This window comes from Triticum urartu, unplaced genomic scaffold, assembly GCF_003073215.2.
Source record: "Triticum urartu cultivar G1812 unplaced genomic scaffold, Tu2.1 TuUngrouped_contig_7336, whole genome shotgun sequence".
NCBI classification, from domain to species: Eukaryota; Viridiplantae; Streptophyta; class Magnoliopsida; order Poales; family Poaceae; genus Triticum; species Triticum urartu.
This window is the reverse complement of record NW_024118171.1, coordinates 1-13,823: the sequence shown is the minus strand read 5'-3', so window position 1 is coordinate 13,823 and position 13,823 is coordinate 1. Positions and strand designations below refer to the sequence as shown.

General features: G+C 42.4%; 1 long non-coding RNA gene across 2 annotated transcripts; it reads left to right on the top strand.

Moving 5' to 3' along the window:
• Positions 1 to 3,959: 3,959 nt before the first annotated feature.
• On the top strand, positions 3,960 to 7,375 carry LOC125531516. Of its 2 annotated transcripts, XR_007293303.1 has the most exons (3): positions 4,383 to 4,727; positions 5,835 to 5,978; positions 6,077 to 7,375. It is a non-coding gene; the product is annotated as an uncharacterized LOC125531516 (long non-coding RNA). The 2 variants fall into 2 exon arrangements; XR_007293302.1 differs by having other exon boundaries at positions 3,960 to 4,727; positions 5,835 to 7,375.
• The last annotated feature ends 6,448 nt before the right edge of the window (positions 7,376 to 13,823 follow it).

The following is a 13,823-nucleotide window of genomic DNA, read 5'->3' as shown; positions in this document are numbered from 1 at the left end:
AGAATCGAACTCCTCCTCAGACTCCACCTCCGCCTCCTCAGAAGCGGACTCCTCCTCTGAATCCATTTCCTTGCCAACAAACGCACGTGCCTTGCCAGATGAGCTCTTCTTGTGTGATGAAGACTTTGAGGAAGACTTGGAAGAAGACTTTGAGTATTTCTTCTTCTTCTTGTCGTCAGAATCATACTCCTTGCTCTTCTTTTTCTTCTTATTCTCATTGTCCCACTGCGGACACTCAGAGATGTAGTGGCCATGTTTCTTGCACTTGTGGCATGTTCTCTTCTTGTAGTCATGAGCAGAAACTTCATCATTCCTTAAGCTTGATCGTGAGGACTTTCTGAAGCCTTTCTTCTTGGTGAATTTTTGGAACTTCTTCACAAGTGTCAAACGAGCTGTCAAGTGATCTCAGGAGTGTCTTGACGACTTCATGCTTGATGATCTCAGTGGCGCCGAGGGCTTGAAACTCATTTGTGATGTTAGTGAGCCGATCAAACGTGAGCTGGACATTCTCATTTCTCTTGAAGTAGTTGAAGAGGTTGCGAAGGACACTGATTCTCTTATCTCTCTGGGTTGAGACGCCTTCGTTGACCTTGGACAGCCAGTCCTAGACTAGTTTAGATGTTTCCAAAGCACTCACACGGCCATACTGCCCTTTGGTCAGATGACCACAGATGATGTTCTTGGTAGTGGAGTCCAGTTGAACAAACTTTTTGACATCAGCAGCGGTGACACCTTCACCATCCTTGGGAACGCCATTCTTGACGACATATCATAGGTCGACATCAATGGCTTCAAGATGCATGCACATCTTATTCTTCCAGTAGGGATATTCAGTTCCATCGAAGACTAGGCACGTAGCGGAGACTTTGATTATCCCTGCAGTCGACATAGCTAAAACTCCAGGTGGTTAAACCGAATCACACAGAACAAGGGAGTACCTTGCTCTAATACCAATTGAAAGTGCTAGTGATCGACTAGAGGGGGGTGAATAGGCGATTTTTATGAAAATCTTCAAAACATGGAAGTTTCGAAGACAAACAATAAAAATAAACCTATTACCATGCAGAGGAAGGTAGACTACACTAGGCAAACCATAGTCAAGTATTCAATGGAGTGAAAGCACAATGACTAATAGCAGTTAGGCAGTAAAGATCAGGTAGGAAGATATTGTGAAGCCAATCAGAACAAGCAGTCACTCAGTGAAGACAAAAGATAAAGCAATCATACAATAACTTCACAAGGACCAACAGTAAGTAAAGGGAAGGGAAGGATGAAACCAGTGACTCGTTGAAGACAATGATTTGTTGGACCAGTTCCAGTTGTTGTGACAACTGTACGTCTGGTTAGGGAGGCTGAGATTCAACTCAGAAGACCTCGTCTTCACCTTATTCCTCTTGAGCTAAGGACACCCAGTCCTCGCCCAATCACTCTGGTAAGTCTTCAAGGTAGACTTCCAAACCTTCACAGACTTCGTTCACCGGCGATCCACAATGACTCTTGGATGCTCAGAACGCGACGCCTAACCGGCTGGAGGATTCACAGTCCTTAAGTGTAATAAGTCTTCAGATCACACAGAGATGAAGACTTAAGTGATGCCTAACACTCTTTGGCTCTGGGTGTTTAGGACTTTATCCTTGCAAGGAATTCTCTCTCAAAGGTTTCGAGGTGGGTTGCTCTCAAACGACAAAAGCCGTGCACTAACTCTGAGCAGCCAACCGTTTATGGTTGTAAGGGGTGGGCTATTTATAGCCACTAGACAACCCGACCTGATTTGTCCGAAATGACCCTTGGTCACTAAGGAACTGACACGTGTTCCAATGGTCAGATTTCAAACACACACGGCAACTTTACTTGGGCTACAAGCAAAACTGACTTATCCAACTCTGGACAAGATTTGCTCTCATAGTCTTCACTCAAAGACATAAGATTTGGTTAAGCATCACTTCAGTCATTCTGACTGGTTCACTTGGACCCCACTTAACAGTACGGTGGTTCCTATGACTCAACAAAGAAAAAAAGAACGACGAAACAACTAAGTCTTCGCGTTCCATAGTCTTCATGCGATGTCTTCTCTTGTCATAGTCTTCAATGTGAATGTCTTCACATACCACCTTTGACTTCAATGTCTTCATTCATTTTTAGGGGTCATCTCTGGTAGGAAAACCGAATCAATGAGGGACTTCTACCTGTGTTATCCTGTAATTCTCACAAACACATTAGTCCCTCAACCAGGTTTGTCGTCAATACTCCAAAACCAACTAGGGGTGGCACTAGATGCACTTACAGATACGCATTCTGCGGACCACCCGAAGGTTGGCATAGAAAGTTATACATCCTCGTAGAACCTGTGGTGTCGTTCAATTCCACAGAGGCGTTCAGTAGGGTGAGTTGGTCCAATGCTCTGCAGGCAGGCTCTCTGTCAGGGCTGATAGCCGGTGGCCTGGAAAGCGACGAAGTCCTCGTACGAGACCCGTAGAAACATATCAGGTGAGTTCATGACCTGTCCAAACATATTTTGGGCCCTGTGGCGAAACAAAAAATACCTGTATTTTTATGCTAAACTTTTATATCCGTAAACATATTATTTCATTAGACTATAACCTAAACAAGTATGATGTTTTGTAGTTAGTTGGCATAGTTAATCACACAATAATATTGCTAAATATTAATTATTGTATTCTTTATCATACGGTTGTGACGTACATCAACAAAACAATTATGCTAAATTTAGTTATTTATCTTAACAAAATTCATATTTTTGACGATTTGCATAAATTAGATATAGCACATGTGTGGGTTTGTGCGTCCATGTTTATTTTAATATCATCAGATATCATGATAGAGCTTCCTAAATCATATTATCTAACAAAAAACTTAAAAGTGGATTCTAGTGTATTATTAGGCCTTTAGGCTTTTAGAGATTTCAATACGGGTTACATACAGATGTATATAGACGTATTTTAGAGTGTAGATTCACTCATTTTGCTTCGTATATAGTTCACATTCGAATCTCTAAAAAGACTTATATTTAGGAACGGAGGGAGTATATCTCTAGAAATTTATAGAGTATATAGTAGTTGGCAACTGAATCTTGCAAATTAAGTTCAATATAAATTGACAATATGTGCTTGCTCTTTACGTGATAGTTGATAGTGAAGTAGCATCGCTTATAGTAATTACTTGTGCAAAGATAAAAATGTCCAATGCTTTCTTGTGCTGAATGATGATGCTAGTTTCTGCTGATGGACTGGAAAATGTTTGACAAGATGGCTGGCAATCTCGCGGCAGCAGAACTGGACGACGGACACACCGGTTGCCTGGTTGTGACACGCGTTGGCTCGGTATGCATCAGTAAATTCTAGTCTTATTTGTAGTTACGGTCACAGGCCATGCACTTTGATCAATAACTGACACGCCGCGGATGTCCAATTGTTTGTTCTGGCAGGTGCATGGTCTATCGTTCAGCCTTAGTTAACCAAATTTGCTCGGGTCTGCCTCTGCTAACAGCCAACTTATGGTGTGGGATCTTAATAAACATTTGGCAGAAATGATTCCCATGTGAGAAGCAATTTATATACAATTTTGTAGTTTGAGCCCTGTGGCGAAATAAAAAAATACTTATATTTTCATACTAAACTTCTATATTCGTCTAAACATATTATTTCATTAGACTATAACATAAACAAGTATGATGTGTTGCACTTACTTGGCATAGTTAATCACACAACAACATTGCTAAATATTAGTTATTGTATTCTTTGTCATACGGCTGTGACGTACATCAACAAAACAATTATGCCAAATTTAAGTTATTTATCTTAACATAATTCATATTTTGACGATTTGCATAAATTATATAGCACATGTGTGCGTTTGTGCGTTCATATTTATTTTAATATCGTCAAATATCATGATAGAGCTTCCTAAAGCATATTGTCTCGCAAAAAACTTAAAAGTGGTTTCTAGTGTATTATTAGGTAAGTACTCCCTCTATTTCTAAATATATGACCTTTTAGGCTTTTAGGGATTTTAATACGAGAGGAGCGTTTTGCAGGACAAGCACCATGAAGCTCGGAATCTCAACCAACTGTTCGTCCTTTGGGATGTGTGTATCGTGAATTTTCAGTTGTATACTGGCGCCAGTCAGCAGAAAATATACAGAGATGTCGTGGAGTAGTATGTTAGCTTTCTACATGGGCCGCGGGTGGATTGTATGATTGAATGAACAGGGAGCGACTACAATAGAAGAAGGGCCATGGGTGCAAAAATAGAAAAAACATGGCTGGGCCATCTGATCCTGGATGAAGGGCCCAGATTATTGTGGGTGGATCTGAGCACACAGGCACTATGTTATTTGCACAAAACTCCCTTGGTTCTACTCCTTTTGCTTTTAGAACCACCTCCTCCTTCCTAAGAACGCAACAATGCAGACCCAAAATCCTCCAATGTGTAGCTGGGCGATAGCAAGGGCTTGCCGACGGTGGCGGCGGGCCAGATCCGGTGGCTAGCTGGGCGACTGCGCCCAGCGGAGGTCCAGATCCAGCACCCGACCGTCTTGTCGTCGGCTTCCTGGCTGCCTCGACAGACCTCCCCTGTGCGGACAAGTACTCTGCTCTTCGTCACCGCCAGCGCGCCGCCGCACAGCGCATCGAGAGGAACGAGGGTGTTGTTGCCAAGGAGGAGGTCTCCATGCACCGCCACTTCGACGACCTCCGCGCCCTCGGCAGGTACTCGACTCCGCCCGCGCCCACGTTCTTCCATCTTGATCCCGGAGCTTCTTAGCTCCTTGGGTGGTTGTATCGTTTGGTTTGGGAAACAAATTTTCACTGGGATGGTTTCTGAAGCGTGAGGACAACAGCCACTGTCCCATCTTCTGTCGGTATGCCTAGGGGAGACCGTATGCCTATGCCATAAATCTAAATCAGGACATTGTTGAGATGGTGGAAATTAGTAGTACATGTTTAGATTATGTTGGGGCATTTGATGCCTGTGATTCTGGCTAAGCTAATTTGAGTACCAAATTCAGTTAATTTGGAAAGATTCGGTGTTGATTAGCCATAACAAAAAATATAATGTCTGCTTACTTAAATTTTTTGACTGAGCAGCTAGTTCATGCGCTGCTGGGATATGGTTTCTTTCAACTTGATAGGAATAACAGGGATATCTCCATAGTTTTAAATAGCCCGCTATAGCTCCGCTATAGCTGTTTGAGCATGTTGCCGCTAAATGATTTCATGCACAATTTGCCGCTATAGCCTCGCTATAGCCCGCTATAGCTCAGCTATAGCTGTTTTTAAGGGTCGCCGCTATATGCCATAGCCCGCTATTTAAAACATTGGATATCTCTCGTATCCATGAACATAAATATTAATCACTGGACAAGCTTGCTATGCTTATACTAGATTTTCGAGCAGTTCTGTATTTTGAAATTTCATCCTCTTCTCGGATATTGTACATGGGAACAAACTAATCTCATCTACCTATTAAATTACCTGCATGTGAAGTGCTTGCAGGCACAAGACTGAAATTCGTTACACTTGCAATGTGTTCCACTTCACTGATTTCTGAGAGTTCAATATCTATTTTTCCAGTATAATGTCATTGAAACTACAATCATGACAAATTTGGTTTGGTGAAACAATTATACTAGCTCTTTGGTTTTCCTCATGTAGCTTTTATGATACTACGATTGCAAAAAGAACAATGGCAACTTTTTCACCTTTTGTATGTAGAAAAGACTCTCTTTCTGTATATCTTTTTAGTTTGCAACCTTAACATTACAATCTTGGAATTGGGGCTGATTTCTCAATTTCTTCTCTGCGTACGACGGATAGATCGAAGCTCGTCAACTAGTACTAAGTTTGTTCTCCGCTGTTTTGGTGTTGCATCTTGAACTGAAATGGAGGGAAGTAGTGAGACATAGCCTTCAGGAGAGCCCACAGTTCCAGTAATTGCAAAATTTATACCAACACTACCAGGTGAGAAGATATAGTCCAGAAAGGCAAGAAAATTTTGTCATTACCTAATTTTCCGTTAATCCCTTCTTTGGTGTTTTTTGCTGAATATTTGTTTGCAGTCGTGGAATCGGTCAATAGTAGTGCTCAAAATCAAGATTTCAGCGATGCTACCTCGTCTGCAGAGATTAATTCTCTAATGCTTCTTATTGAATTTCTTTGCCATTGTTGTATGTCCATCATTAGGCTATCTTTGTGGTTTACTGGTCATAGGTAATATTATTCTTCTCGAACCCATGACTGCTCTGGAGTGATTAAATTTTCCAGTGGCTTCTCTGTCCAGTATAGAATTTGTCTATAATTTTCCTTCCAAACAAATGGTATTGTTTATACTCATATTACCACAAAATCACCATTTCTTTGTGTCTTTGGTGCTAAATTAAAAGTACCTGACCAATAAGAGGCGCTTTACAGGAGTGGAAACCAACAGCTTCAGTGCACATGCAAAACATTGTGGCCTGCACTTGTAGTGCTGCTGTCAGCAAATATGTGTGCACTAAGGCAATATTAGGTCACAGGATATAATTAGCAGGAAATGTCCATTGGAGGGAGTAAATGGCTGATTGTTTTGACCTACTTGGGCTTGACTTGGGATAGTCCTTCGGTTGCTAACCATCCATTGAGCCATAAAACTTATAATGTAATATCAATACATCAGTATAGCCGGTCGTAAGTTGTATGCAAGTCTTATTGGGATGACGAGCTGTGAAAATAGATACAATTGATCAGTCATTGTCAAACTGTAAATATATTTTGTCGTACGATATTCTTTTCGTTTTCTCTTCAGTGGTCTGACATGTGCCTCTGTGCTGCAGCATCAAGGTTTTACTTTTGTCATCTATGAGTTAGCAAAAGAACTTGAATTGCATTATTAATTGTTCAATACATATACACGATCAGGATTAGAGAACATAATTTCCTATTTCTTTCCTTGTAATGTAAAGTATATTTTTTTCCTTGTATTTGTAGATGCATGATGCCCTGACAACCGGAAACATCAAGACTGCAGATGGATATAAGAAGCTTTTATCAAAGTCTTCCCTTTCTGACGATTGAGAGAATTTCTATGGAAGATATATTTAACTGTGTTCTTGATTATGCATCTGTACGTGTCTGTGCTCAACTGAATCGTGTTTGCTTGGTGTGACCTCTCCCAGAACAAGAAGCTTATGAGCAAGAAGTGGTAGAACTGGAGGGGAATGCTAGAGCTTTTCTATTATGACCATCAAGATAGTAGAGCTTATCGTTTTAAATAGCAATGCATGTTGAGTGGTGATCATATTTACTCTGTCTTGTTGGCCATGTACTAAAAATGATGCTACCATGTCTCATCAAGATATGTATGCTTGTGATATGCTCAATCCGGGATGGTCCAGTCTGATGTTAGTTATGCTTCAAACGGTGGCTTTGCAGTGACAATCATATTCAACTTCTTTTTGCGTAATTAGTGATGGAGTACAAGCCACTGAAATGTGCATGTTTTTGCAGTGACAACCATATTCAGCTTCAAAGGGTGGCTTTGCAGTGACAACCATATATGAATACTGAAATATGCATGGTTTTCATAAAGTAGATACGTGCAAAGATTTTATGGGGCTTCATCACTGTGCAAATTTTGTTTTATAACTAATTGCTAGTAGGCGAGATGAAATATCACCCCAAATATTTGGGGTCGTTGGACAAAATGAATGGAGAGAGATGAAATACTTGAGGTGATTACTGCAAAAGTTCTGTTTTAGAACTAATTGCTAGTAGGGTTTTTTCATAAAATATACATAAGTGGCTGAGATCCTTTCATCAAAATCTGTGCCATCCACCTACGATCCAGTGGCTCAGATATGTCTTTCTATTTTTGCACCCATGACCCTTCTTCTATTGTAGTCGCTCCCGAATGAACACTATGTGCCTCCTGGGCGCATTTAAAGCTGGTATGAACGGCTCGCTTACATTTCGTTGATGTTTGCCGCGCTGCACATCTACTTGGCCGGCGCCCTAGTTGCCTAGCCAGCGCCTAACTACTACGAAATACTTGAAAATAAAAAAACTACTATGCTAATAGCACACCATACGAAGGTAAAAAGAAACTAGCACACTATAAGTTGTTTCTTTTTTTAAAATTGGCGTTGTTTCTATTTCTGGTAGCACATTGAAAATGCGTTATATCGGCTAGAGGGGGGGGGGGTGAATAGGCGATTATAGGCGATTTTTATGAAATTCTTCACTGAGGAATTTGTCGGTGAGGAAATTTCTTAGCGAAGAACTACTAGCAGCGGAGTAAGTACTCAAAAGTAAACATAACAGAACATAAGCATAGTCATCATGATGAAATGACGACAGGCACAGAGTACATGAAGCGTAAGCACATGATAACACAAGATGAAGACAAACAGACTGAAGAAATTGAACTAAGGAAATTGAGAAAGTCTTCAGTCAAAGTCTTCAAACACAGATATGAACAAGCACACAACACAGTTATGAGGAAATGAAAGAGTTGAGGAAATAGAACCAGTAAGCTTGATGAAGACAACGGTTTGGTAGACCAGTTCCAACTGCTGTCTCAGTTGTACATCTGGTTGGAGCGGCTGAGTATTTAAACTCGAGGACACATAGTCCCGGACACCCAGTCCTGAGCACGCAGCTCAGGACACCAAGTCCTCACTGTATTCTCTTTGAGCTAAGGTCACACAGACCTCGCCCAATCACTCGTGGTAAGTCTTCAGGCGACTTTCAAACCTTCACAAACTTGGTCACTCGGTGATCCACAATTCCTCTTTGATGCTCTAGACCATGACGCCTAACCGTCTGGAAGAAGCACAGTCTTCAAAGGTAACAAGCGTCGGATCCACGCAGGATCAATCTCTTCAGTGATACTCAATCACTTGGGGTTTGTAGGTGTTTGGGTTTTTTCTAACTTGATGATTTTCGCTTAAAGTCCTCAGAGGATGGGTTGCTCTCAAATGACAAGTGTCAGTTTCTCTCGGAGCAGCCAACCAGCTAGTGGTTGTAGGGGGCGGCTATTTATAGCCCAGGGAGCAGCCCGACATGATAAGACATAAATGCCCTTTAATGATATGACCGTTAGGTGGATAGATATTTTGGGACAGCTGGCGCATAGCACATCAACGATCGGAATTTTGAGTAGCAAAATCCCCAGGGCTATCATGTTCCTCACTGTGTAGGCAATCCGCACTGGCGAATTCCTAACTCCTCAGTCAGAACAAATTCCTGAGAGATCAGAAGAACTTCTTCTCTGTCACTGAAGAATATGACTGGACTATATGAGATTTCCAATGACTTCACTCAAAGGGATTGGTAGGTGTAAGATTTTGAGTTGAGCATCACATGGAAATATTTTCTTAGTATTTTCTCGACCCCCTTTAACAGTATGATGTTTCCTATGACTCAAGAAAGAGAAAATGAAACTACGAAAACAAAAGTCTTCACGCTTCATGTTCCTCGAATGAATACGAAGTCTTCAAGGTCACACCAATTTCTTCACTTTCAAAGTCTTCAGAAAGCCAAAGTCTTCAGTCAAAGAACTTCGTCTTTAGGGGTCGACTTTCTCTGTAAATATCAAACTCCTCATAGACTTATAGACCTGTGTACACTCACAAATGCATTAGTCCCTTAACCTATAAGTCTTCAATACACCAAAATCACTAAGGGGCACTAGATGCACTTACAATCTCCCCCTTTTTGGTGATTGATGACAATATAGGTTAAGTTTTCAACGGGGATAAACATATGAAGTGTAAATACTAATATTGAGAAATTTGATTGCAAGATATAGAAGAACCCCCCTCCCGAATATGTGCATAGTGAGGAATTTGCTTTTGAAGCAATGCACACTTGAAGAGTTGAATCATGGAGATCTCCCCCTATATCTTGTAATTCATACACGCATTTGACATATAACAGTGAAGAATTTGAAATGCATGATGAAATATGGTGACTGATGTAATTCAGCATGCGTGCAATAATATTAACGAGGAATAAGCATGCAGAAAAAATGTCTCAAGAGTATTAGAGCAACATCGGGTTTAAGTTTACAACTCGATCCAATAAAGTCTCAGAAGAACGAGAGTTGTAACTTGAAAAAAATGCCCATATAGAAAGACCCGCTTGAAGACTAACTCAAAATTCTCCCCCTTTGTCATCAAGTGACCAAAAGGATCGAATATGAGGACTAACGCCCCTGAAGAATATCAAGTTGATGAAGGAGCACCAGCGTTGTTGGGTTCGTTTGTCGTAGTAGGGCCTGCCGTAGTGTCATCCAAGTCTTCATTCTCATCAGTGTCGCGTGATGAATAAAATGAGCTGGCCACCAGAGAAGGAACCTTGTCCTTCTTAAATTTCTTCGGTGGAGGTTCAGACCAGTCAAAATCTTCCTTGAGACCCATTTTTTTCAGATCTTCTTCACCATACAGATGTGGCAGTATTGCCCAGGTGCGACCGAAGACTTCATGGAGGTAGTAATGGTTTTTCTTCACTGCATTGTGTGTAGCAGTCATGTTGTGAAGAAATGAACCAAACTGACGCTTAACCCATTTATGATTTCGATCCACCTTCTGGTCAAGACTAAGCAGAAGCTCACGACCAGTCATCACACGAGGAGCAGTGGCTTGAGGAGTAGACTTGGGTGCATTGCCAGAGTCATGTGTGGCAGAGTCATCATTGGTGGAATAAGAGGCAGCTTTGCGAAACCGACCATCCAATGGACGAATGCCTTCATCTATAACAGCTGGTCCTTGCCCTTTTCATCAACTGAGGAATAGGTCTGCTTGAGGACTTCAATTGGGGGCAAGTAGCTGAGGTGATTCTGAAAATCAGCTTTGTAGTTGAGTGAAGACCTTGTCCTGAGGAATCTCATAATCCAAGGTGCATAAGGCTTCAGCTCAAATGGAGACAGTGCAACATTTGCCAGAGTCCTCATGAAGAAATCGTGATAATTGACAGAAATGCCATGTACGATGTTGAATACCAGATTCTTCATGATGCCAACAATTTCCTCATCAGATGAGTCATGGCCTTTGATAGGACTCATTGTCCTCGTAAAAATACGATAGACAGTTCTGGGCACATAGAGTAATTCCTTCACGAGGAATTTGGTTCGTGGGGCCTGACCTGGCTTCAAAGGTTTCATCAGAACCTGCATGTAGTGATTTGTAAGCTCAGGTTCACTATAGATGCAACGAGCTTTTTCAAGGGGAGGACTGAGTGGTAAGGCACGAAGCAATTCAGACGCTGGTGCGGTGTAGTGAGTGTTTTCAGACATTCAGTCTAGCACCCATGAATTCACATCTTCAGAATCTCCTGTGATGTGCAGCGTTGCATAAAATTGAAGAATTAGTTCTTCATTCCAATCACAGATGTCAGAGCAAAAATTTAACAGTCCAGTGTCGTGAAGAACACTGAGGACTGGTGCGAAGCACGGCAGAGATTCCATATCCACGTGAGGAATATGCTCATGGTAGAAGATTTTCTCTTTGTTGAACAGCACTGAGGAATAGAAATTGGCTTGACTAGCAGTCCAGAAACGCCTCTTCCTAATGCGAGCAGAGTTATAAGGGTTGTAGTCTTCAAAGAATACATGCTCGCCGAAGAAATCATCAGCCTTGAACTTTTTCTTGCGCGAGAATGGATCCTTTGGCTTGGGCAGAGGAGTGTCAGTGAGTTGCATCACGACCTCAGGAATCTCAATCGCAGGTTCTTCAGGCTGAGGAATTTCTGGTTCCTCTTCAGTGGCAGTCTACGTCTTCAGATGTTCAGCAGCAGCAGTGACCTTCCCAGAATTCATCACTTATTACTGGTGTGGAGCAGCCAACGTCCACATCTTCATCTTCCATTTCTTCAACGCCAGCCTCTTCAGCTGTGAACTGAGGCATGGGCGAGGAGATGACAGGTGTTGAAGGGATCGTATCCACTTCAATTTCTTCATCCAACTGCTCAGACGAAGCAGCAGAAGGAGTTTATTCATCAGATCCACTGGGGATCACATATTCTTCATCAAAAGGAACAAGGTCCTTCGATGGCATGGTTGAGATTGGAACAACATCAATGGGATTAGCAAATGAACTGGTCAAAGGCTTCATCTTCTTCGGAGCTGAAAAATCTGAAGTAGCTGATGCTTTCCTTTTCTTCACTGCTGCACGCTCTGCAGCCTTGGTTTTCTTCACATCTGATGCAGATGGAAGTATCGGAGTTGGTGTTGGCGCAGGAGGAGCAGAGGAATCTAGTTGATTTTCTTCAGGCACAACTGATGTATTTTCCCTAATTTCTTCAGTTTCTTCAGGCGCACCACTAGTGGATGCCCTGGCAATTTCTTCAACAGCTGGAATGCATCAGCCCTGGAACTCACATTTTCTTCAGCAGCCTAATTTTCATCAGCGATGCTGGCATGTTCTTCAGTCGGCTGAGCAGATGCTTCAGCCTGAGGAACTTCCTGTTGCGTTGGGGCTGCAACATTTGAGGTGAAGTTACCAGCGAGTCTCACAAAACGAACTTTGACTCCAAGCCAATCAGCATGGTGTGCGTCAAATTCATCACTGAGTTTCTTGTTCTCAGATTGAGTAGTGACAAGTTCTTTATTTGTCATAGAGACAACGTTTTTCTTCAGATAACGCTCCTTCTTATACTGTGCTTTCTTGATCTGCCTGGCCTTCTCAAATTTCCATTTTTCTTCTTGAATGAAGTGAGTCAGCATGTGACTTTGGCCAGGAGTCAGCTTGAAGTCAGGCATGGGAGTGTTGGGGTCCTTGTGCCAAACGTCAATGTATTCGAGGATCAACTTGGGATCCAAAAGCAGTGGCACATTTGTTCCCTTGGCTTTAGCGGCCCTGACTTGCCTATCTCTGATGATTTCAGCAAGTTCATCATCATCAGCTTCGTCTTCTTCAGACGGCACTTGGAAGGCGACCTACTTCTTCTAAGGACTAGGGCGAGGACCTCGTCCAGCAATGGCCTTTGTCTTTAGTAGAGAGGGTCCCGTTGAGGAATTTGGTGCAGCCGAGGAACTAGCTGAAGCTCCTGAGGCAATAGAGACGATGTGGTCCTTTGACATGTGGCGAGATGCACAGGTGTAGAGGACTTTGTCGGAGCGGCCGAAGACTTTGGCGGAGGAGCTGAGGACTTTTGAGGAACTGGAGCAGCATGAGGAATTGGCCGTGAGGGTTTTGAGGATTCTAGCCATGAGGACATTGCTGAGGAACTTGGCCTTGAGGGCACTGTTGGTGAAGCACTTGGCTTGCGTGCAGCCTTCTTTGACATAGCCTTCTTTGGCTTGACAGCAGAGGCAGCTGCAACAGCAGAGTCTTCATTGAATTTCCTCACTACTTCTCTGGCTTGCTTAGCCAACTTGGCTTGGCGCTTGGCCCATTCATCAGGATAGTCCTCACCGCACTTGAGGCTGGTGGGATCAGCTATTTGGCCAGGTGCCAATGGAGGTCTTGGGCATGCAGAATTGAGTGCGAATTTCTTCATGTACTTGGGAGTAACATACCTGTACTCCCTCCACTCTCTTGCCCATCACCTCTCTATCTTCTGAATGTGCACCTTGCGCTAATTTTTGTCTTCCTCAGGAGGTGTGCAGTACCCAGCATCTATATCATCAGGGATCTCAAACACTGTGTTGACCTCAGTCCTCTTTCCTCCTTTCTGTGGCTTCTTACCGTCAGTCATTTTCTTCAGTTAAAGAATTTGAACAATTGAATTCTCTGAAGAAGTATGCAACTTTTCTTCGAGGAACGCTGCAAATGAGTTAAGTTGATGAGAACCTAGTGATTCAGCAGCTGACATGAGTACCTGTGAACA